Source organism: Magnolia sinica, chromosome 3, assembly GCF_029962835.1.
Source record: "Magnolia sinica isolate HGM2019 chromosome 3, MsV1, whole genome shotgun sequence".
Classification (NCBI taxonomy): domain Eukaryota; kingdom Viridiplantae; phylum Streptophyta; class Magnoliopsida; order Magnoliales; family Magnoliaceae; genus Magnolia; species Magnolia sinica.
The window spans coordinates 42,800,369-42,825,628 of NC_080575.1; the positions used below are offsets into that span (position 1 = coordinate 42,800,369).

The 25,260-nt window shown below is 39.0% G+C and overlaps 1 protein-coding gene across 4 annotated transcripts in view; it reads left to right on the top strand.

Annotated features, from left to right (window-relative positions):
• Positions 1 to 21,302: 21,302 nt before the first annotated feature.
• The window catches only part of LOC131239852 (manganese-dependent ADP-ribose/CDP-alcohol diphosphatase), a 33,175-nt gene continuing 29,217 nt past the window's right edge, over positions 21,303 to 25,260 (top strand). For 3 of the 4 annotated variants that reach the window (XM_058237740.1, XM_058237736.1, XM_058237737.1), the window contains exon 1: positions 21,303 to 21,517. The gene's annotated coding sequence lies outside the window, so the exon portion shown is untranslated. Of the gene's footprint in view, positions 21,518 to 22,201; positions 22,350 to 25,260 lie in introns of those variants that run through there. The other variant, XM_058237741.1, reaches the window with a different exon arrangement.

The following is a 25,260-nucleotide window of genomic DNA, read 5'->3' on the forward strand; positions in this document are numbered from 1 at the left end:
GATTTCTCCACAAACTGCTATGCTAAAATTGTCAAGATCCTGCGAAAGCGTCAAAGGATCCAATGGAGGTTCTTTCCCAACAAGTCCTCCTATGACAATGTACCCCTGTCCTACTCCAATGATAGCATAATTAGGGAGTAGGGAACCTGCTGTATGCATGGCAGGGATAAGTCAGAATCCACTACCATCTACAGACGAATGCATAGTCGAAATGGCTCGTGCACAAATAGCTTTAATGGAGGAATGCAGAAGCCTCCGAGAAGCACTGGCTACTCTTGTTCACAATGTAGCCTAGGTCGTAGCTCCCCCTTATGATGGCCATGAACAATGGCTAGAAGGTTTGCAGCCGCCAAGAACAAGGTCACATGGGCAGCTCCCATGGCAAGGGTAATAACACAAGATGAGATACGGTAGGTGATAACAGAGATTGTCAAGACTGAAAGAGAACAAGAACATCCGGGAATATTCCGATTCAGAACATCATATCCTAGAGAAGCAGAAGACTTACCATTCCCTGCAAATTTTAAGTATCCAGGCTTTCAGAAGTTTAACTGGGATGGATCTCCAGAAGGGCACATCATGCGTTTTATCACAACCATGGGTAATTTTTCCATAGTTCTACAATATTGTTTGCGATTGTTTAGATATTCTTTGACAGGGAAAGCATTCCAATGGTACTCCAATTTAGTTCCGGAATCTATACGTACTTGGGAACAGATGCAAGACGCTTTCATGGAAAATTTCTTCTCATCCGATCGAGATGTTAGCATCACCAAGTTAGCCTCCATACGATAGAGAGAGAATGAACCAATGCAAAAGTTCATCGATCGGTGGAAAACCCTGGGGGCATCTTGCAGGCAATTACTCGAAGAGAAAGAATGAGTGAAAATGTGCCTGAATTCAATGGAGATAGGAATCGCGTTCGACTTAACAAGTGCTGACATAAGGACTTTTTGCGACCTTGCCATAAAAGCCCATGCACTTGAAATGATGACCAAGAAAATACCAGCATTTCAGAATGAAACGGGCTGAAGAGGATCAGGCAGGTTGATAACAAATGTCGTCAACGAAGAGAAGAAAATGGATGTTCCCTGTGACAAACAAAAGATAGAAAGAAGAGAAGATACACAACGTTACAAAGGCCGAGTAAATGATAAGCGGCCTCAGCCGTATGATTCTCACGAAGGATACATGTTTGAAAAGGAAGACGTTATCCCCATGATGAACCAGTTATTGGCAATCGGGATGATCGAATTGCCCCCGTCAAAATGCCCCAAAGAAGTCGAAAAGATGAAAGAAAGGAATTACTGCTATTACCATCACTTACTGGGACATCCGACCAAAAATTGTTTCACGTTGAAAAATATACTGCAGTGAATGATAAACAGAGGTGAAATCATAACAGGAAAAGAGAAAGAAAGAAGTAGAAAGGTAGTTGTGAACATGCTTTCTATCTGAAACATTGCACAAAAAGAGACATAATACAACGAAAACAAATATGAACAGGGTCTGTTGTCCGAATGCTATAAGGAGAAAAGGAGAAAAAGTTGTGATCTTATTACCATCAAATCTGTCGATGAATTGACTAGAGTACCGCCAATAGATATAGGCAAAGCAGCAGTGGTTACTTTGCGTTTGGGGAAGAGGATAACAAGCCCAATTTGGAAGTAAAGGCTTGAAATAACGCAGGGAGAAACGTTTGAAACACTACCCAATAACAAGAGGGAATAAAAGAATAAAGTTGAAAAAGTAACTTATGACGTCATGAGCCATTTGAAAGGCATTCCCTCTTGATTAAGCGTGTACGATGCATTACGACTGTCAGAGAACTTTAGACAGACATTGATTCAAGCTTTGTCTGATAATAGTATTGGGGAGGCATTACTCATTGAAACAGAAAATACATAAACAGTAAGACCTGATGTACTCAAAATAACAGAAGAAAATGATTGCGTGTTCATTGTCACTTTCTCCGACGATGATCTAACCTGCGATAAAGAACACAATAGACCACTGATGATTATCGGTCATATTCATGATAAACGAGTCAAGCGAATAATGCTAGATAATGGTTCCATAGTGAATTTGTTTCCTGTGAAAGTGTTACATGAGCTCGGATGCCGCTGTTCTCATTTGTGTCCTAGTGGAATGATGATTCAGGGTTTTAATTAGGACGGACAACGAGCATTGGGGAAGATCATGTTGACATTGGAAATAGGAGAACTGACTACGAATGTTGTATGTCATGTTATTAATGCAGTAACGACGTATAATCTCCTCTTAGGAAGGCCATGGATGCATTAATATGGCATTATACTGTCCACTCTGCACCAGTGCTTCAAGTATTATAAGAACGAAATTCAGTATAAAGTGATGGCTGACACAAAACCGTATATGGAGGCAGAATCCTTCTTCATAGATGCAAGTTACTATGATGGATTTACAATGAAAAATAAAAGAGGAAATGAAGAAGGCGTGACAATAGTATACAACCAGGCACTGACAATAGATGACAAAGTTGCAAGAATAAAATTATCTAGGAAAACCGATAAGAAAAAGAAGTTCTATTTTGTGCCGAAACACTTGAGGCAGCCTGGACAGCCTCCTCTAACATTAGTGTCGCCAGAACAATTAGAGATTCTACAATCAAACTATACAGTACCGATACCACATGCTGAAAGAAATAAACCATTTCTGGTCATGCCAAAACAATTTCTAGTCAAGCCCGATTCGAGGAATCCTGAGCCCATTGAATTCTACGCACCTCTAGAGAGAAGAACAGAAGAGAAGACTGACAGTTAGATGAATCGTGACAGGTTGACATCAAAAGATCTAGAAAGATACAGTCACATCAACAGGAAAATTATATAAAATATGGGTCTCGATTGTGAAGAACCAACCGGACTGAACAATGGTAGAGGGATACAAATCCCAGTCGATGTAAATGTGAGGAAACAAGAGAAATTTCGTGGACTACGAGTGTCGTCTTTTCATACACAAGTAAACATGATTGCAACCGATCTAATGACTAGCCGAATAACAAATCCTGAAATAATCAAGCATTCAAAAATAGCTCCAAAGCAGATAGAAGATAGGGGGGGCAACCAACAGTCGATACTTTGCAAGAAATAAATCTAGGAATGGAAGAGGAACCGCAACAAACGTTCATAAATGCCAGTCTGTCTGAACAGGAAGTTGACCAATATACTAAACTATTGAAAGAAAATAAAGATGTGTTTGCTTGGACATATGCAAAGATGTCAGCCATAGAACCATCAGTGGCGATGCATCGATTGAATATTTCCAAAGATAAGAAACCGATTAAACAGGCACAAAGGCGATTGCACCTAGATCTAATACATTTGATAGACGAAGAGGTAAACAAGCTGATCAAAGTCAGTTTCATAAGAGAAGTTAAATATCCTAAATGGATATCCAACATTGTCCCGGTGAAAAAGAAACATGGACAAATCAGAGTATGTGTTTATTTTAGAAATATGAATGAGGCATGTCCGAAAGACGACTTTCCATTGCTTATAATGGAACTACTAATAGACAGCATGACAAAATATGTTGTCATGTCTTTCATGGATGGATACGTTGGATACAATCAAATACGAATGGCACCCGAAGACGAAAAAGTGACGGCATTCAGAACTTCTCTCGGGATATATTGCTATAAAGTCATGCATTTCGGCCTCAAGAATGCCGACGCTACATATCAGAGAGCGATGCAGAATATATTTCGGGACATAATGCATAAATATGTAGAATCTTATGTTGATAACTTGGTAGTCAGGTCGAGCAGTTATGAAGAACATCGCGAGCATCTGTCTTCAGTCTTTCGTCAACTAAAAAAGAAACAATTGAAAATGAATCCAACAAAATGTGCCTTCAGTGTTTCATCAGGCAAATTCATTAGCTTCGTCGTCAGGCACAAAGGGGTCAAAATCGATCCAGGAAAGATCAGGGCTATTCAAGATATGCCACCGCCGAAGACATTGAAAGAATTAAAAAACTTACAAGGAAAATTAGCATATATTCGACGCTTTATCTCTAATCTCGCCAAAAGGTGCCAACCATTCGCTCATCTGATGAAGAAAGGAACAAAATTATATGGGATCAGGTGTGTCAGAAAGCATTTGACTCTATTAAAGAATTACTGAAATAACCTCTGGTATTAGCGGCTCCTATTAAAGGCAAACCTCTAATGTTATACATCTCCGCAGCTGAAAACTCCTTAGGGGCTTTACTGGCTCAAGTGAATGAACATGGAAAAGAAATCACACTTTATTATCTGAGTTGAACTCTAATAGGTGCAAACTGTAATTATTCACCCATCCAGAAAGTATGCTTGGCGTTAGTATTCGCAGTACAAAAATTAAGGCATTACTACCTCTCTCATGATATAATTCTTATCTCGCGAGTCGATCCGATAAAATTCTTGATGACAATGCCGATGTTATCTGAAGGATTGGTTAAATGTATGTTACTTCTCTTAGAGCATATAATCTCGTATGAACTTACAAAAGTAATAAAAGAACAAGCGGTGGTTAATTTCTTGGCAGCTCATCTCGTTTCAGACGATGAAGTGATTTCCAATGAATTCCCAAATGAACAAGTGTTTTTTATTAAATTGCCTAATTCATGGCAAATGTACCTCGATGGTGCTTCTCGAACTTCAGGAGCAGGTGCTGGAATAATATTTATCAGTCCTCAGGGCGATCTACTTCGTTTTAGGTTGTGAGATATATCCGTTTTAAGTTCTAACGATCAGGATCACCTCCGCTTTTGATCGGACCTTTTCTTATCCATCTTGGCCATGAAATTGTCCACGACCCGTTGTACATCAAATCTTAAATAACCTGAAACCGAAATGGAAAATAAAGAAAGCGAAGGGTTTGGAAAAAAGAATACTGAACGTTTGGTTGCTCTTTTAAGTCATGTTTTCTGATACAAAAGTTTCTCAAGAGAGGCAACTGTAGAGCATACTATACATGATGTCAGAGCAAAGCCCACTAATAGAAATACTTGAAAAGAAAAGTGTAGAAAACCACCATGTCTAAAGAAATGAACTAGCTAAGTAATTATGTAAAGAGAATAAAAAAAAATTGAATTTTTAGATCTCTGGATCACATTTTCTGATGCAAACAAATCCTCTAAAGAGGCAACTGTAGAGCATACTAAATGTTATGACAAAATGAATGATACTAGTGGCAGTATTTTATTCTAAAACTAAATATAATAAAGAAAACAATCGAAGAAGGGAAAAAAAAAAAACAAGAAATGAAAAGATAAAGGCCAAATGTGTGGATTGAGCTGGGAGTAGATTGGGTGTTGGCTTAAATGAACAGGTTGCAGAAAGGAAAGGATAACTCAAAGAGTGATGGTTATGGCAAAGAACACTGCCTCTGGCCTCAACTCTCATTCTGTCCTCCCCGTCTCTCTTTTTTTTTATTCTTTGTTAAGAAACTGTAGATATTGAAGAAAACTCTCTTACTTCTGAAACCTTCTTTATTTTTTATTTTTATTTTTAAATTGTGCAAGGTGGCTTTTATAGACATTCGGGGCAGGAACACATATGTACATTGTGGTTAGTTTGGGTTCTCTGAACTCCCATTTTATTGTGCCAACTCGTCACATAGACTCAAGGTTGGAAAGACTGAAGCATACGGGAAGAGATTGAACTGACTGAGCCTACATCGAAGGGATGTGATTGGCCCAGCATAGCCTAACTTGCAACCGGCTGTGGTGCAGCCGGTTTTACTCAAAGCAAGTTTCCCCATGGCCGTATCAGTTGTCTGCTATCTGGACTAATCAATCTGAACCGCTTATTGTAACCATGTATTTTCCTTGAACGAGGGTTGAAGGAGGTTTTAAACAGAGAGTAGCCCTTGCTCGAATGTGGGGTGTCTACTGCAAGGAAGTTGGCACTGTCCATCACAACCATCTGATGCCACCGGAGTAGCTCACCTGATGAATAGATCTAAGACACGTGTCTTGTTGGGACACATGCGCAGGAGTGTGGATGAGTATGGCTCGGCACGCATTTGAAATTAGCAATTAGCAAAGTTTCTCAATATTTTTAACTTTAAATAGTCGGTTGTAGCACGGTAGGACCGAATAAATCCTTTACAACTCTTTTCATGGACTAACGTCTGTGGGCCCACTGTGTTGTGTGGCATCCAATCCGTTCATCAGGTGTGCTTGACATCTGTGGGCCCACTGTGTTGTGTGTCGCATCCAATCCGTTCATCAGGTGTGCTTCATGTTGTTCCACACACACACACACACACAGGAAGGGTGGGGAAAACTCTTGGGTCCCAACTTGATGCTTATGTTTCATCTAAGCTATCCATTCAATTCTCCATTCCATTTTAGCCTTTAAATCCAAAAATAGCAGTTGCACACATAGAATTTTAGAGTGAGTTTCTACTTGTGGACCCATCACGAGACAATTGTTAGATCCACACCATCCACCTCTTTAACCAGGTTATTCTGACCTCTGAGCCCAAACATCAAGTGGACCACACTATAGGTGACAGTGGCTTAGGAAGACCCACTCACCTCAGTGCTCGCCAGGTGGGGTGGGGTGTCCCACTCGTGACCCCACTTTGATGTATATGATAAATTCACGCCGTACACCGGTTACTCCATGTCATTTTAGGCCATGGGCTGAAAAATGAGGCAGATCAGAGTTTCAAGTGGGCCGCATGGAGGAAAATGAACTCTTGTTGTTGAAACCTTCTAAGGCCCACTGTGGGGTCCCTGATCATCCAAACCAGCCCAAGTAAGGGCCCATAAGACCCGCTTGAGCTAACTTACGTGGTGAACAGGTCAGATTGTCTAAATTGGGCTCACCTCGATCCCGTCACAAAAAAAACATATAATATAAAACATCCCAAGGAGAAATGATTTACACACTTGCAATCCACTCTGTATCCAAACACGACGCTTGAAAATATGGGATAATCCCAGTTCACCGACAATACTTTACACATGTAATTAATGTATCTTTTCCAATTCCATCCACTTTAATACTAATTAATGCATATGACCAAACAGGCCCTAACAAAATACACGCTAATCCAACAACCCGCAGGAAGTTTCAAGAAAGACGTGGCTCACGTTAGTTTTGGCTCTGCCTTATTTTTGAACTCTTGTGGTATCGGTAGCTTGCAAAGCGGATGGGCGGACTGGATTTGTAAGAGATATCATCATGGCTTCCGCTTTCGTGTCGGCAGCGGACGAGAAGTTCGCGTCCTATGCCCCCGAGAGAAGCGGATTACTGCCGCATTCGTCTCCAAGAATATTTTAAAGGACAAAGTCGCACAAGCTTCATGGATCAATCTCCATTATTTGTTTTATCCACACCGTCCATTCATATTTCTAGCTCGTGTACCCTGGTAATGAGGCCTACCGTTGAAATCTTCTTATGGCACACCACAGAGACATGGATGAAGGTAAATCACAAATATCAGCTTCATCCAAAGCTTACATAGCATTAAGAAGTTTTAACGGTGAGTGTTTAATATGTACTGTTTCCAGTGGTGTAGTCCACTTGAGCATTGGATCTTCCTCAATTTTTTGATGCATGAATTAAAATGAGATGAAAAAAAGGGTGGACGGCATGGATAAAACACATGGCCCCACGGCGCTTGGGCCACGGCGCGCTGGAGGATTATCACTGGCGATGGACGCGGATTGCCTGCGATATCCATCGAGCTGACTTCCACAAGCTAAGTCGGTGTGGGGCTCAGCGTGATGTTCATTTGAAATCCACACCGTCCATCCGTTTTGCTAGCTCGTGTTAGGAACTGATCCGAAAAATGAGTCCGATCCAAAAACTCAAGTGGCCCGAACGACAGGAAAAAGTGGATAGGGAAATGGCTACCGTTGAACCTCCTTTGGTTCCACCGTGACGTTTATATGCCATCGAAACCGTTCATAAGGACATTCCTACTTGGATAAACTGAAAACATTCAAATATTAGCCTGATCCAAAACTTCTGTGGTCCCACGAATGTTTTAACGGTGGAGGTTCAATCCTAACTCTTTCCTGTCATGCGACCCACTCTAGTTTTAGATCTGCCTCAATTTTAGGCTCATCACCTAACCTGATCTGGGAAAACTGATGGACGGTGTGGATTTCACACAAACATCACGGTGAGCCCACTAGCTTCTGAGCGCAGGAACTTCCTGCGACAGTGCCGTGCAGACCATTCGCGTCGACAATTTTACGACTGTGGTCCCCACTTTTTATCCAGCGGTTTTTATGAAGCAATACAAACTTAAGTTACTAATTTAGACTACCACATGCGGACAGCAACTTAGCGGACGAAACTGCCCCTTCTTTTCACTGTTGTGGCTTTTCCTCTCCCTTTCCACCACTGCATTCACTGCCGTTGCTTTCACCCCCCTTTCCTCACTCTATTTCCGATAGAAAGACCAAAAAAAACCCATTTTTTGGGCTCCCACTTATCAGCATTTTGTATTCTTCTAAAAATAGTCGGTCCAGTGAAGAAAGCATGCACCACAAGTATATATTAAACTCAATTGGGCCCACATTGAATGTATGTAGTATATCGACACCATCCATCCATTTTTCCATCTAATTTAAGGGGTTTAGCCCCAAATTGAAGCATATCAAAAGATCAAGTGGATCATACCACGAGAAACAGTGGGCATAATGATTTCCACCGTTGAAACCATAGTAGGCCCAACATTGATGTTTGTTTGTTATCAAGTCTGTGGCCCCTAAGAAATGATCAACAGTAGAAGTTCAATTCTAAATTTTCATGTGGTGTGGTCCATTTGAACATTGGATAGGTTTACATTTTTGGGCTCAAGCCATGAAACTATCTGTTAAGTTTGCCCCTCTGATTTTTCTAGTTTGCCCCGCTGAATTTCATGTTTCCCTCGCTCAATTTCATGTTTGCCCCGCTGATTTTTTAGTTTGCCCCACTCAATTTCATGTTTGTCCCGCTGATTGTCTAGTTTGTCCCGCTGAATTTCATGTTTGCCCCGCTGATTTTATAGTTTGCCCCGCGGAATTCCTAGTTTGCCCTTCTGAATTTCATGTTTCCCCCGCTTCATTTCATGTTTGCCCCGCTTATTTTTCAGTTTTTCCCGCTGAATTTTCTATTTCCTCCGCTGAATTTCATATTTGCCCCGTTGAATTTTTAGTTTTTCCTGTTGAATTTCATGTTTCCCTCGTTGAATTTCATGATTTGCCCTGCTGAAATTCATGTTTCCCCCGTTGAAAATCAAGTTTGCCCCGTTGAATTTCATTTTTCCCCGCTGAATTTCATGTTTCCCCCATTGAATTTCATGTTTGCCCCGCTCAATTTCTCGTTTGTCCCGCTCAATGTCTAGGTTCCCTCCCTCAATGTCTAGGTTCCCTCCCACATATAGGGTTTTGGCGTATATATAATCTGATGAAAACAGAGGGATATTACATAATACGATGAACACGATGTATTACAAATCAAACATCATTGTGGGGCGTAGCTAGCGTAATCAGATTGCGTACTGAGTTAGTCAATACGCTCTCATCGTACTAAGTAAACTCAGTTGGGCCTACATTGAATGTATGTAGTATATCCATGCCGTCCATCTGTTTTTCCATCTAATTTAAGGGGTTTAGCCCCAAATTGAAGCATATCAAAAGATCAAGTGGATCATACTATGGGAAACAATGGGCATAATGATTTCCACCGTTGAAACCATAGTGGGCCCAACATTGATGTTTCTTTGTTATCAAACCTGTTCATATGATCATACAAACATGGATTAATAGAAAACACAATTATAAGCTTGATCTAAAACTACTGTGGCCCCTAAGAAATGATCAACATTAGAAGTTCAATTCAAAATTTTCATGTGGTGTGGTCCATTTGAACATTGGATATGTTTAAATTTTTGGGCTCAAGCCATGAAATTATCTGTTAAGTTCGCCCCGCTGATTTTCATGTTTCTCCCTCTCAATTTCATGTTTGCCTGTTGATTTTCTAGTTTGCCCCACTCAATTTCAAGTTTGCCTTGCTCAATTTCATGTTTGCCCTGCTAATTTTGTAATTTGCCTTGTTGATTTTCTAGTTTCCCCCGCTCAATTTCATGTTTGTCCAGCTGATTTTCCTGTTTGCCCCACTGATTTTCTAGTTTGCCCCGCTCAATTTCATGCTTGCCTCACTCATTTTCTAGTTTGCCCTGCTGACTTTCTAGTTTGTCTCACTGATATTCTAGTTTGTCCCGCTGAATTTCTAGTTTGCCCCGCTGATTTTCTAGTTTACCCCACTCAATTTCATGTTTCCCCCGCTGAAATTCAAGTTTGCCCCGATCAATTTCATGTATTCCCTGCTGAATTTCATGTTTTCCCTACTGAATTTCATGTTTCCCTCGATCAATTTTCTAGTTTGTCCCGCTCAATGTTTTCTCAAAGCGATCGTTTTTTATATATCGCAATGGACAATTCCATCGTTTATAGTTGAAAAGAAGAGTCACAAGAGGTTTTTCAATCTAGAAGAGGTCTCTATCCTCTCTAAGTATTTTCAGCTTCTAATTTTCTTAAAACCCTTGATTCCCATATAGTTTGTCTGGATCCTTATTTTCTTCCGAACAAAGAGAAGGGTCTTCTTTTGTGGATGCTTATTGTTCGTGTTTAGTCCTCATCGTTTCGGAAGTTGTTTCTATTTCTACGTCGATTTCTTCCGCACTTTCCCCCATTTCTTCCATTTATGAGGTTTGTTTCAGATTCTTAGTGACAATAGGCGACGGTATTCTGCCTAAATAGTAGACACATGTGATAAATAAAAGAATACTGAAGATTCGAGGCATAGACTTTCTCAATCATGACACAAGGTATTTATTAGATCGAATAAGTACATTAGATCTAATAGAATTATTTTGCCATATCCAAAATAATATGAATCCAACCCGTTTCATGAAGAAAATGTGACCAATTAACCAACCAACAAAACTAGTTACAAATAACATCTTCTTGTTGCATCGAAACATATAAATGTTCACTAATCTGGCTAACGTTGAACTTGGTAAAATGCAATGGTTGAATAATTGAAAAATGAGATTATTCAGGAATACACATTGAATGCTGAGATTACGCATTGAATTTCTGGTAGTTTGCCCCATTAAATATCTAGCTTGCCCTGCTCAATATCCAGTTTGCCCCACCTAAATTTGCAATTTGTCTCGCTTATGTTGATAGTTTGTCTCGCACAATTTCTGGTATTTCCCAGCACAATTTCATGTTTGCCCCGCTCAATTTCATACTTGTCCCGCTCAACTTTTAGTTTGCCCAGCTCAATTTCATGTTTGCCCCACTCAAGACCGTGATAACCTGAGTGAACTTGACCCCATCTCAAGTTGGGCCAGTTGATCCAAACCCAAGTTGTAGTGAGGGGTAGGTTGGGTTGGGCTGAGGGCAACCTGTGCCCAACATGACATCTAGAGCACCCAACCTCTAAGTCTAACCTGAATTCCAACCCCAGGTGCCCAACCCAAACCCAAACCCAAATCCAACCTGAAGTTCACTATACTCGGAACTAATCCAACACAACCCTACCTCACCCAAATACATGTGATTATTCTTGCCCCGCTCAACTTTCAGTTTGCCCCGCTGAATTTTTGTCAGCCATTAATAGTAGGGCCCATTGGATGCTCCCTCCCTCCCTCTCTCTATACAAGACTATTGTTTGGATGCTTAGGTGGAGTGAGTTCTGATAATGTAATTAATCATACAGGAAACAAGCAAATGGAGGTGGGATAATTTTTTATTTGTTCTTACCTCTATGCCATAAAATGCAATTCCCACATTGCTTGGCCTAAGGATATGCTTCATGTACTCAGTAGATCAGTGGGTCCCATTGTTTAACAGATCATTTTTTGAGATATTGGCCACCAATCCCAGGGCCCTTTTCGAGTTGACCTTTCGCTATATCTATAATGCTCATCTTGAACAGCTATTTGCATTCCACTACTTGAGAGTTCATATCACCTGATCAAGGAGATTTTCGGGCATGATCTGTCAACAGACAATAGCTTAAAACCATGGGTCCCATTTCTAAAAACTACGTATTAAAAGCCCTACTATATTTTGTATATACTTTGTTTAATTATTTCTAACAACTTGGCATCAATAGTGAATGATGACTGAACTTTCCAATACATTGTAATGATCTCTTGAATGTTCTAGAATTCATGTTTACCCCGCTGAATTTCATACTTGCCCCGCTCAACTTTCAGTTTGCCCCGCTCAATTTCATGTTTGCCCCGCTCAATTCCATGTTTGCCCTGCTCAATTCCAAGTTTGCCATGTTGAATTTCATGTTTGCCCCATGCTGAATTTCATGTTTGCCCCGCTCAATTTCATACTTGCCCCTCTCAATTTCATGTTTGCCCTGCTGAATTTCAAGTTTGCCCCGATGAATTTCATACTTGCCTCGTTGAATTTCATGTTTGCCCCGCTCAATTTCATGTTTGCCCTGCTCAAGACCGTGACAACCTGAGTGAACCTGACCCCATCTCAAGTTAGGCCAGTTGATCGAAACTCAAGTTGTAGTGAGGGGTAGGTTGGGTTGGGTTAAGGGCAACTTGAGCCCAACATAACTTCTAGAGGACCCAACATATCAGTTGTGAAACCTGAAGAGAAAAATTACAATGATTAGTAAATCAGTTGTTTTTGTCATTCCTTTGAATTTCATATGTTCCAATTGTGCAACTATACATTTCCTTGTTTGATATTTATTTGTCAACACATCAATGAACAATATCTTCAATAGGATGTATCAGCGATACAAGTAGGCACTAATTTTGAGTAGGGAGGTGGACCCAAATTTACAAATGTCATGTGAGACTCAACCATGGATAGACTTTTAACCAGTATCAAGTTCAGCTTTGGCATTATAGAAAGTCAAATGATCCACTACTTCTCACCTCTTGTGATGAGTGCAATCATACAATTGATGAACTGATATTCTAGTAAGCTGTGTACTTTGTATCTTCTATAAATGTTTAATGTGGCTAACTACTCAATGTGTGTTTAATGTGGTTAACTGCTCAATCTATGCAACGTTCTTCAATTTTCTTTTCTGGTTGCTGGTCTCTCTTGTAGGAATACTTGGTTCCTCAAGAATACGTACAGACAATGAGACAGTCCATGCTAAATTGATGCCCAGTTTCTTCTTACGATAAAGTTTGTGAAGTGTTCATGAAAGAGCTTGGAAGTATGCCACATGAATTATGTTCTTTTTCTTTCATTGTTTGTTAAATTCTTTGAGCACATCATCTTAGGTACATGAGATTTTCATCGTTAATATTTTTTTCTCACCAAAATACACAGCCAAAACTTCCCTGTTCTTGTCTTTGATTTTTTTTTTTCCTTCTTTTTTATTGTGAAGAGTAGTTTTATAGATTGATTAAATGCTTAATTGGTGCAAAACTTGCCAACTGAATAAAGCAATCTTTTTATGAAACAGATTTTTGTTGAGTTGTGCTTCCCTTGCAAAGGTTCATATTGCTCACATGCATGATGGCAAAAAAGTTGTTGTAAAGGTAATTTTTTTTTGCGTTCTTCCATTTGCATAGGCAACTAGAGCTTCAAACTCCAGATTGGAAATCTCTATGGCATAAATTTGGAACTTTTCATATTAAAGGTTACATTCTCTATGGTGTCCTAAAGCCTTGTTTCTTTCTTTCTTTTTCTTTCTTTTTTTTTCTTTTTCTTTTTTTTATTTTGTTTTGTTTTTATTTATTTATTTATTTATTTATTTTTGCATTAGGTGTGAAGAAGAAAGTTGTGAAGAGTAGTTTTATAGATTGATTAAATGCTCAATTAGTGCAAAACTTGCCAACTGAATGAAGCGATCTTTTTATAAAACAGATTTTTGTTGAGTCTGATCTTGTTCTACTAGTAAGTGCTTCCCTCGCAAAAGTTCATGTTGTTCACATGCATGGTGGCAAAAAAATTATTGTAAATGTAATTTTTTGGCGTTCTTCCATTTGCATAGGCAACTAGAGCTTCAAACTCCAGATTGGAAATCTCTATGGCATAAATTTGAAACTTTTCATATTAAAGGTTACATTTTCTATGGTGTCCTGATGCTTTGTTTTTTTCTCTCTTTTTTTTTTTTTGTTTTGTTTTGTTTTGTTTTGTTTTATTTATTTATTTATTTATTTTTGCATTAGGTGTGAAGAAGTAAGTTGATAAAGTAATAGTACTTGTGGAGAAAGGAGATGAGAAAATGACCGTAGACCTATGGCTACGGATTATAACCATAGCCATAGATTATCGATAATATCAATCATAGTTCAATAATATCGAAGATGAATGCCAAATTGTCTAGCAACAAAACTCGAAAAATGGATGAATTTTCGATATTATTGAGAATGGTTCGATAGTATCGAGCATAAGTCATCGATAATATTGAGCAATGATAGATAGTATCGATAACTAATATCGAGTAATGACCGTAGACCTATGGCTACGGATTATAACGTAGCCATAGGTAGTGTAGCAGGGGTATTTTCGATAATATCGAAGATGAATGCCAAATTGTCCAGTAACAAAACTCAAAAAATGGATGAATTTTCGACATTATCAAGAATAGTTTGATGGCATCGAGGATAAGTCATCGATAATATTGAGAAATGATCGATAATATTGATAACTAATGTCGAAAAATGACCGTGGACCTATGGCTACGGATTATAACCGTAGCCATAGGTAGTGTAGCCGATCTGGGAGCCAAGACAAGACATTAAAATGAGGTGGAGCAATTGATAGATGGTGTGGATGTCACACTAACATCTCAGTTGGCCCATATATCCAGTTGTTATACACTTGATGTAGTCCCAATGGAATGTTAGAGCTATCTACACAGGTGAACTTCATGTATGTGAAACATGTGATGGATGGAAGAAATGAAAATATGTCTAACTCACTCTCTCTCCTTACTCTCTTGGAAGAACGAAGAGGCGACAAACCTCTCTTTCATTTTTTGTGACTCGTCTCCATCTGAGATATAAATACTTCTAATATAGCGAAGCATGTAAAATGCTAGAAGGTAGTAGAGTATTATAATTGACGCCTACCTAAAACCATTTTAATGGCTAAAACAAAAGTTTAATATTTGAAAACATTTTTATCTTCTTAATGCTAGGCTAGTGAGAAAATCACTTGATGAACATTGATACCTAAAATCTAAGCTACAAGTGAGTTATCGTTCATATATACCAGTTCATAACATCTCACAATCATATATACCAGTTCCTCCTCCCCAAAACTCAGAGTGTGGACACTACACATATCAACATGTCACATGGTTGCTATATTAGAGTTGTCCATCAGATGGGTCCCGCTCTGCGGATACCCTAGCCCAAATGTATGGTGGGTTCATTGGAAAAGTATAACCAGAAACTCCAGTTTCTTATTTATTACAATGCATTTCACTTCCATCATCTACAAACACAAGACAAATCTCTCATTTTCCATTGCAATATAATCAAAATCGGCCAGGAGAACTATAAAAGCATGTACACACACCGTACCAGCTTACTCTCTTCATAAATACCATACATTCACATTGAAAAATTCCCTCCCCACCCTTTAATATAAAGCAAAGAAAAGATAAAAGTAAAATCTTTGTCCATCTGCTCAAAACTATTCGTACCTCAAACCCATGATATCCAAATTCACAACCATTATTGATGGTCATCAAGAATCATGGATATAGAGTAAGAAACTTACCCAAACAATGTTGATTACTGTGAGGAAGGGCTTGAAAGATCGCCTCCAATACTCCAAATGGCTTCGAAAAAGGCTTGAGAGGATGGCTTCAGTGAAGAAGCAATGCAAAGTGGAGAAGAAGAGGGAAACACACGAAGTAATGAAGTGTTTGGTGAAAACAATAAATGCAGAATACAAAAGGTTGTTGTAAAATCGAGAGATCGTTCGATATTATCGACCTAATCTCGATATATCAAGTTTTAAACGTCGATATTATCAAGAAATCCATGATATATCGAGAAAATTTGGAAATTTCAGGGTTCGCTGTTGGACGGATTGCAAGCAAATTCGATATTATCGATCCATACTCGATATATCGATTTTTGATTTTCGATATTATCGATATATGATCGATATATCGAGAAATTGTGGAAATTTCATTGTTGGCTGCTAGACATTTCAAAGGCAGAGTCGATATTATCGAGTAACTCTCGATATATCGAATGTTGAATATATTGATATTATCGAGACAATCTCGATATATCGTTAAATAATGCAATTTTTAGTGTTTCTTGATGGACAGTTTGCATGCAAATTCGATATTATCGATCGTTTATCAATATATTGAGATATTTGGGTTCGATATTAACAAAGTGTTTTCGATACATGTCGATATGACTTTTTCCATCAACCTCACTGGACATAAATGGTATGTTATTGATAATATCGATCCATTGTCAATATTATCGATAACTTACTATCGATAATATCGATCGTATATAGATAATATCGAAGGCAAATTTTTTAGTATAATGCAATGTGTTGACTCAATATTATCGACATATTATCAATATATCGATACTTATATGATGATAATATCGACGAGTCCTAGATAATATCGACGAACACACATATAAAATTTAGAGTAATTAAATTATTTTTTTCAATTTTTAAGAAAATTAGGTTATTTTTAGGGCCATCCTCCATCCACAATAAGGGCCCTAATTTGAGTGAGCTGATTGGCATGAATGCATAGGTAGCTTATGCACATGAGTGGCTAGTTGCTGCAGCATACTTGAGCCATGGCAGATGTACATTGTAGCCTGTTTCACAGTCAAACCTTAAGATTCACTTCTAGCAGCTCTAGTTCAGATTACAAAGAAGCAGCTCTTGAATTCTAGAACATTCAAGAGACCATTACAATGTATTGGAAAGTTCAATCATCATTCACTGTTGATGCCAGGTTGTTAGAAATAATTAAAGGATATACAAAATATAGTTGGGCTTTTAATGTGTAGTTTTTACAAATGGGACCCATGGTTTTAAGTTATTGTCTGTTGACAGATCATGCCCGAAAATCTCCTTGATCAGGTGATCTGAATTCTCAAGTAGTGGAATGCAAATAGCCGTTCAAGATGAGCATTATAGATATGGTGAAAGGTCAACTTGAAAAGGGCCCTGAGATTGGTGGCCAATATCTCAAAAAATGATCTGTTAAACAATGGGACCCATTGATCTACTGAGTACATGGAGCATATCCTCAGGCCAAGCAATGTGGGAATTACATTTTATGGCATAGAGGTAAGAACAAATAAAAAATGATCTCACCTCTATTCTGCTTGTTTCCTGTATGATTAATTACATTATCACAACTCACTCCACCTGAGCATCCAAACAATAGTCTTGTATAGAGAGAGGGAGGGAGGGAGTATCCAATTGGCTACTGTTAATGGCTGATAGAAATTCAGTGGGGCAAACTGAAAGTTGAGCGGGGCAAGAATAATCACATGTATTTGGGTCAGGTAGGGTCGTGTTGGATTAGTTTCGAGTATAGTGAGATTCAGGTTGGATTTGGGTTTGGGTTTGGGTCGGGCACCTGGGGTTGGAATTCAGGTCAGACTTAGAGGTTGGGTCCTCTAGTTGTCATGTTGGGCTCAGGTTGCCCTCAACCCAACCTAACCTACCCCTCACTACAACATGGGTTTGGATCAACTGGCCCAACTTGAGATGGGGTTAGGTTCACTCAGGTTGTCACGGTCTTGAGCTGGGCAAGCATAAAATTGAGCGAAACAAACTGAAAGTTGACTGGGACAAGTTCGAAATTTAGCAGGGCAAACATGGAATTGAGCGGGGCAAACATGAAATTGATCGGGGCAAACATGAAATTTCAGTGGGGCAAACATGAAATTAAGCGGAGAAATACCAGAAATTGTGTGAGACAAACTATCAACATAAGCAAGATAAACTGCAAATTTGAGAGGGGCTAACTGGATATTTAGCAGGGCAAACTAGATATTCAATGGTGCAAACTACCAGAAATTCAATGCGTAATCTCAGCATTCAATGTATATTCTTGAATAATCTCATTTTTCAATTATTGAACCATTACATTTTACCAAGTTCAACGTTATCCAGATTAGTGAACATTTATATGTTTCAATGCAACAATAAGATGTTATTTGTAACAAGTAGTTTTGTTAGTTGGTTAATTGGTCACATTTTCTTCATGAAATGGGTTGGATTGTTATTATTTTGCATACGACAAAATAATTCTATTAGATCTAATGTACTTATTCAATTTAATAAGTACCTTATGTCAAAATTGAGAAATTCTATGCCTTGAATCTTTAATATTCTTTTATTTATCACCTGTGTCTACTATTTAGGCAGAATGTCGTCGCCTATTGTCACTAAGAATTTGAAACAAACCTCAGAAATGGAAGAAAGGGGGGAAAGTGCGGAAGAAACAGACGTAGAAATAGAAACGACTATCCGAAACAATGGGGACTAATCAGGAACAAGAGGCATCCACAAAAGGAGACCCTTCCCTTTGTTTAGAAGAAAATGAGGATCTAGACAAACTATATGAGAATCAAGGGTATCAAGAAAATTAGAAGTTGGAAATACTTAAAGAGGATAGAGACCTCTTCTGGATTGAAAAACCTCTTGTGACTCTTCTTTTCAACTATAAACAATGGAATTGTCCATTGCGATATATGAAAAACGATCGCTTTGAGAAAACATTGAGCAGGACAAACTAAAAAATTGATCGAGGAAAACATGAAATTCAATGGGGAAAACATGAAATTGAGCGGGGCAAACTTGAATTTCAGCGGGGGAAACATGAAATTGAGCAGGGCGAACTAGAAAATCAGTGGGGCAAACTAGAAATTGAGCAGGGCAAACTAGAATATCAGCTGGGCAAGCATTAAATTGAGCGGGGCAAACTAGAAAATCGGCTGGGCAAACTAGAAAATCAGCGGGGCAAACAAGAAATTAAGCGGGGCAAACATGAAATTAAGTGGGGCAAACTAGAAAATCAGTGGGGCAAATATGAAATTCAGTAGGGCAAACTAGACAATCAGCGGGGCAAACATGAAATTGAACGGGGCAAACTGGAAAATCAGCGGGGCAAACTAGAAAGTCAGCGGAGCAAACATGAAATTGAGTGGGGGAAACATGAAATTCAACTGGGAAAACTAGAAAATCAGCTGGGCAAACTTAACAGATAATTTCATGGCTTGAGCCCAAAAATCTAAACGTATCCAATGTTTAAATGGACCACACCACATGAAAATTTTGAATTGGACTTCTACTGTTGATCATTTCTTAAGGGCCACAGAAGTTTTAGATCAAGCTTATAATTGTGTTTTCTATTAATCCATGTCTGTATGATCTTATGAACAGGTTTGATAACAAACAAACAGCACTGTTGGGCCCATTATGGCTTCAACGGTGGAAATCATTATGCCCACTGTTTCCCGTGGTATGATCCACTTAATCTTTTGATATGCTTTAATTTGGGGCTAAACCTCTTAAATTAGATGGAAAAACCAATGGACGGCGTGGATATACTATATACATTCAATGTGGGCCCAACTAAGTTTACTTAGTACAGTGGGAGTATACTGACTAACTCAGTACGCAATTCGATTACGTTTGCTACGCCCCACAATGATGTTTTATTTGTAATACATCATGTTCATCGGATTATGTAATACCCCTCCGTTTTCATCGGATTATGTATACACCAAAAGCCCATATGTAACCTTAAAATATACCTGTGGTGCGTACTTTCTTCACTGGACCGACCATTTTCAAAAGAAGACAAAATGCTGATGTATAGGGATGATGCAATCCAAAGCTATTAAGGAAGCGGACAATGATGTTTTGTCTTTCTTACTAGAAACAGAATGAGGAAAGGAGTGAAAGAAATGAAAGCAGCAGTGGAAAAGGGGTGAAAGCAACGGAAGCAATAGTGGAAAGGGCGCAGTGAAAAGAGGTGTATTTTTATCCTGAATTTGGGTGTTCGCATGTGCAGGTCTAAGTGGCTTATATGGATAAGGGCTTCAAATATACGAATGACTTCATGTGGTACTCGCTAAATTCAGCGACGCTGTCTATCATGGAATTGCATGAGGCAAGAATGAGAATTGAGCAAGACAAGCATGAAAGTTCAGCGAGACAAACTAGAAATTGAACTAGGCAATCATGAAAATTTAGCAAGGCAAACTAGAAATGGTGCAAGGGAAGCATGAAAATTCAGCGAGGCAAGGTAGAAATTGAGGGAGGGATCCTAGACATTGAGTGGGGCAAACATGAAATTGAGCGGGGGAAACATAATATTCAGCGGGGAAAATATGAAATTCAGTGGGGAAAACATGAATTTTAGCAAGGCAAAACTGAAAATTGAGCGAGGCAAACATGAAATTCAGCGGGGGAAACATGAAATTCAGCTGGGCAAACTAGGAATTGAGTGGGGCAAACTAGAAAATCAGTGGAGCAAACATGAAATTCAGCAGGGCAAACATGGAATTGAGAAGGGCAAACTAAAAAATCAGCGGGGCAAACATGAAATTGAGCGGAGAAAATATGAAATTCAGCGGGGCAAACTTAACAGATAATTTCATGACTTGAGCTCAAAAATCTAAATGTATCTAATGTTCAAATGGACCACACCACATGAAAATTTTAAATTAAACTTCTACTGTTGATCATTTCTTATGGGCCACAGTTTTGATAACAAAAAAACATCAATGTTGGGCCTACTATGGTTTCAACGGTGGAAATCATTATCCCCACTGTTTCCCGTGGTATGATCCACTTGATCTTTTGATATGCTTCAATTTGGGGCTCAATTCCTTAAATTAGATGGAAAAATGGATGGACGGCGTGGATATACTACATACATTCAATGAGGGGCCAATTGAGTTTAAAATATACCTGTGGTTCGTGTTTTCTTCACTAGACCGACCATTTTCAGAAAAAGACAAAATGCTAATAAGGAAGGGGGGCCCAGAAAATGGGTTTTTTTGTCTTTCTTACAGGAAGCAGAGTGAGGAAAGTAGGTGAAAGCAACGGCAGTGAAAGTAGTTGTGGAAAGGGAGAGGGGAAAAGCAAGCAGTGGATAGGGAGAGGAAAAGCAACAGCAGTGAAAAGGAGGGGTATTTTCGTCCCCAATCTCGGTGTGCGTCCCAGCAGGTCTAAGTTCGCATGTTAAGTTTGTATTGATTCGTAAAAACCACGGGATAAAAGGTGGGGTCCACAGTCGTAAATTTCTCATTCGGAGTAAGGTTGTTGCAGGCAATCCGCTTCCATGCCCGACATACCCATCTTCCCGCGCATCCCGCATTCCCTGCCAGTAATGTATAGGAAGAGAATTCTTCTCGATCTGCCCCATCTAACACTGTAATCTTCTCTCAACCTCTCAATAAATAAATAAAGAGACGCAGATTCTCTTCTTTCCTCAGCAGCAATATTCCTTTCTCCCGAAGTGGTACGTCTCTCTCTCTCTCTCTCTCTCTCTCTCTCTCTCTCCAACCAGCCTGATTCACTCATCAGGTGGGCCATGCGCGTACATAGAATCAACCCATTGGCCATCCATTTTACTATACGGTGTGGTCCACCTGATTATTAGATCGGCCTGATTTTGTTCCCAATGGATCTAGCCCAGATGTCTGACGAGGTGGTCTATTGAGTTGTTCTTGATCGTTGCTCTTCTGTGATTATTTCAATGCAATGCTTCTGTGCACCTCACTCGATTTTCATGGCTTTTTTAGTAATACTTCTTTTCTTTCAATGCATTGATTTATTTATTTATTTTTTACTTTTCTCTACTTTTCCTTTTTCATTTTATTTTTATTTTTCTGATTTTCAGATGGAATTACAATGTCCTACTTGACAGCAACTGGTGCATTGGATTCCATACTTGTGGGGACATGTTTCAATTAATCCAAACCGTTTATATGGCGTTCCTTGTTGATTTGGGGACACCCAAGAAACCTCCCACATTGGAATATTTCAATTCTATGGTTGTTGAAGTGTTTTCCATTGAATAGGATCTTCCAACTTGTAGTTTTTGTAGGGATCTCCCATCATCTGTGTATGTCATCAAATCAACAGTTCAGATCACCAAACCCGGGCTTGCATGTATGGAATCATGTGTGTCACCATACTTTAGGTTTGATGATGATCCTATTGGGGACCTTGGAGGAGCAATGCTCGGAGCTCTTCAAATTGGAATGCCTTCCTCTACACAAGATTTGGACTTTGGAGGATATTGTCTACAGTTGTGCTCAAATCAAATGATGCTAGTATGTCTGTTGAAGGTGAATGGGCAGTTGCTTATTGATATGTTGATTGGACCCAAAAGGAAATTTTAGACAAGATTTACGATACCATCATATTAAATAACAGTCATTTCACTGACTGCTCTCTCAAGGATCCAAATAACATTTGCACCTGATAAAGTAAAACAGATTATCAAGCCTCCATTGCAATGAAAAATTGTTAGGATTTTGCTTGGATGCACCAGCTGCTTGTAAATTGCTATAACCTGGAGTTGGCATAATGCGTTTAGTTTACATATTACTCATAATGAGAAGTTACCCTCCACTTGCAGTTGCAGTACATTCCTTTTGCGTCCAACTTGAAAGTAGCATAATCACAATTTCAAGCCTAATTCTCAATGCTAGTATGCTTAGGAAGGTAACTACAAATTTCTCATTTCCACATAACTGAATTTACTGTTGCAATTCTTTTTGATGGATTATTTGAAGTTTTTGGAATGTGTAAAACTCTTACATCAAAGGGGTAAACTCCCCTATATAGAGTCAACAATGAAAGATTCTATCTTTATTTAGGTTGTTGGTTAATGTGCTTTGAAATGTTTAGCCTTGAAGTTAAGTCCCTATTTGTGCCAAAGATGAGCACGAGTCTCCATTTTAAACAAACTTATAATTGGTCCAAGGGGGAGTGTTCTTTGAATCACATTCCACAATTAATGACCAATAATGGTATAGGGAGGAGATATGGAGAACTTGCAAAGTGCTTTAGCTTCCATATCAATTTGGACCCGATCATCATCCTCATCGTCATGACAGCCTTTGTCTAGCTGTTTGGGGTTGGCTCTATGGATCCTATGCCACCAATCATTCCTATTTAAGGTCCTTCAGTGAGTTAACAAGCCTTTATAGCCCTTCTTGCCAACTCGATCAAAGCCCTTTTAGATCTTCCTCACATCATTATTCCAGTCCATTCTAGATTCAACGTTAATAAACATTCAACTTCCTAGTTGAGCCACCTTCAGTCTTTACTGCATATGACCGCACCATCTCAATGTCCTTTCCTCGTCTCTTTTTGGGACTACTCTAGTGCCACTTTGATATGGACCTAAAGGACCTTAGTCTTCTGATTTCCATCCAATGGTGCATTGGTTCTTTGTATAATATGCAACGGTTCATCAATTGTTATTTGTGGCCCATATGACTACATGGTAGAATGTTCCAGACCATCCATTTGATGAGTGCTATTGTGGATTGGTCACAATTGAAAAAGATTATGCTGGTTGATGATCTCGGTCGTCTGATTGGTAGTGTTTATAGGGATGTTGGAAATGAAAACATTCATCCACATTCGATAATGAAAAAGTCCATCAGTCCAAAGAGCAAGTTATGCAATTCGATTATCGAATCATTGATGATTGAAAACCAAAGAGGAAGGGAATTGGGGATCGTAATTGGAAGGAAAGAATTGGGCACTTCTAAGCAAATGGTGGCATAGGTTCAATGAAGAGAAGCAAACTCCTCATCGGCTAATGTTGGAAAATATGTCTAATCTGCAGATGGCTTCTCAAGGCGGAGGGTTTATCATTTGGATATAAGTAAGTTAGGTTCCTCATTATGGGATTTTGAAACGGTGGAAGTACTAATGAGCAGGGGGGGGGGGGGGTCCATATCTCAGTCACAATTGTGGACAAAATAATATTTTGGGATGATATTTGGGCTGAGGATGATCTCATCATGATCTTTTTTTTTTTTTTTTCTTTACAATTCATCTTTTATTCTCATGAGAGGAGGGCACACCATGTACTCATCATGGGAATTGTGGTTTGGAACATTACATGTTGTTGAAACCAAAGGGACCACAAGATAAGTAGCTTTAGGAATCTAATGAGCATCCTGAATGGGGTTGATGGGGATGTCTTTGAGCTTCGTTGGAAGCTATGGATGTGGTTTCCAATTTCATCAAAAGCATTCTCCCCTTCTTGAATTCAAGGGAACAATTCCTCCCCATGGGCAAAAGTGTGGGGAAATCACTCACCCTTTCCTCATGCACTTTCGTTGTAAGATATTTGGGGGAATCCGAGTCAGTACTTTTGGACAAAATAAGACTTTAGGAGGATGCCACCCTAATGATCCTTCAGGGTGTTGTTTCCTTCACTATCTGCCACTTATTTATGAGCGAGGGAGCTTCATCAGGAAATCAATGAGAGATGAGCAGTATGAATACTGCTTCTTGTTGAAACCGAAGGGATGACATGATTACAACTTTGGAATATGATCGGCTTCTTGCAGGGAGTTGAGATGGATGTTTATGAGTCTGATTGGAAGTTATGGAGGCAGCTTGCAAATGACTCCTCTTTACCAAAATCATTTTTTGTGTTGTGTTCATGGGTATGGCTCTTCCTCTCCATGAATAGAAGTGTGGGTACTTGTCTTAGCCTAGGTTAGTGGCCTTAATGTGGAGTGCCATGGAAAATGAAATATTGACTATGACTAATTTTGAGAAAGTCACATTTCCTCTCTTACATCTGCTTAATGTGTTTTAACTGGAGCAAAACATAGTATATGGAATGCAATTTTGATGACAATAGGAGTGGAAATGAGAAATTAGTTAAGATTGATGGACAACTACCCCAAAGTGATTGTCTAATATCTTGGTCTATAATTCATGAAAACTAGAGATTGAGAAGGATGTTGTTCATTGAATTAGAGTTGGGTAGCTAAAGTGGAGATGTGCCTCTAGAGTTTTCATGTGATTGGCTATAAGACCGGCTATGCTTTATAGACAGAATGTTAGGCAATCAAGAAACAATATATTCATAGAATGTGTAGTGGAAATGAGGATGTTGAAGTGAACGAGTGGCAAGTAGAGGAAGGATAGAATTAGAAATTAATGCTTTATGTACAAAATGTTCGGCAATTAATAAAAAAAACATTAGTAGAATGAGTGTAGCTA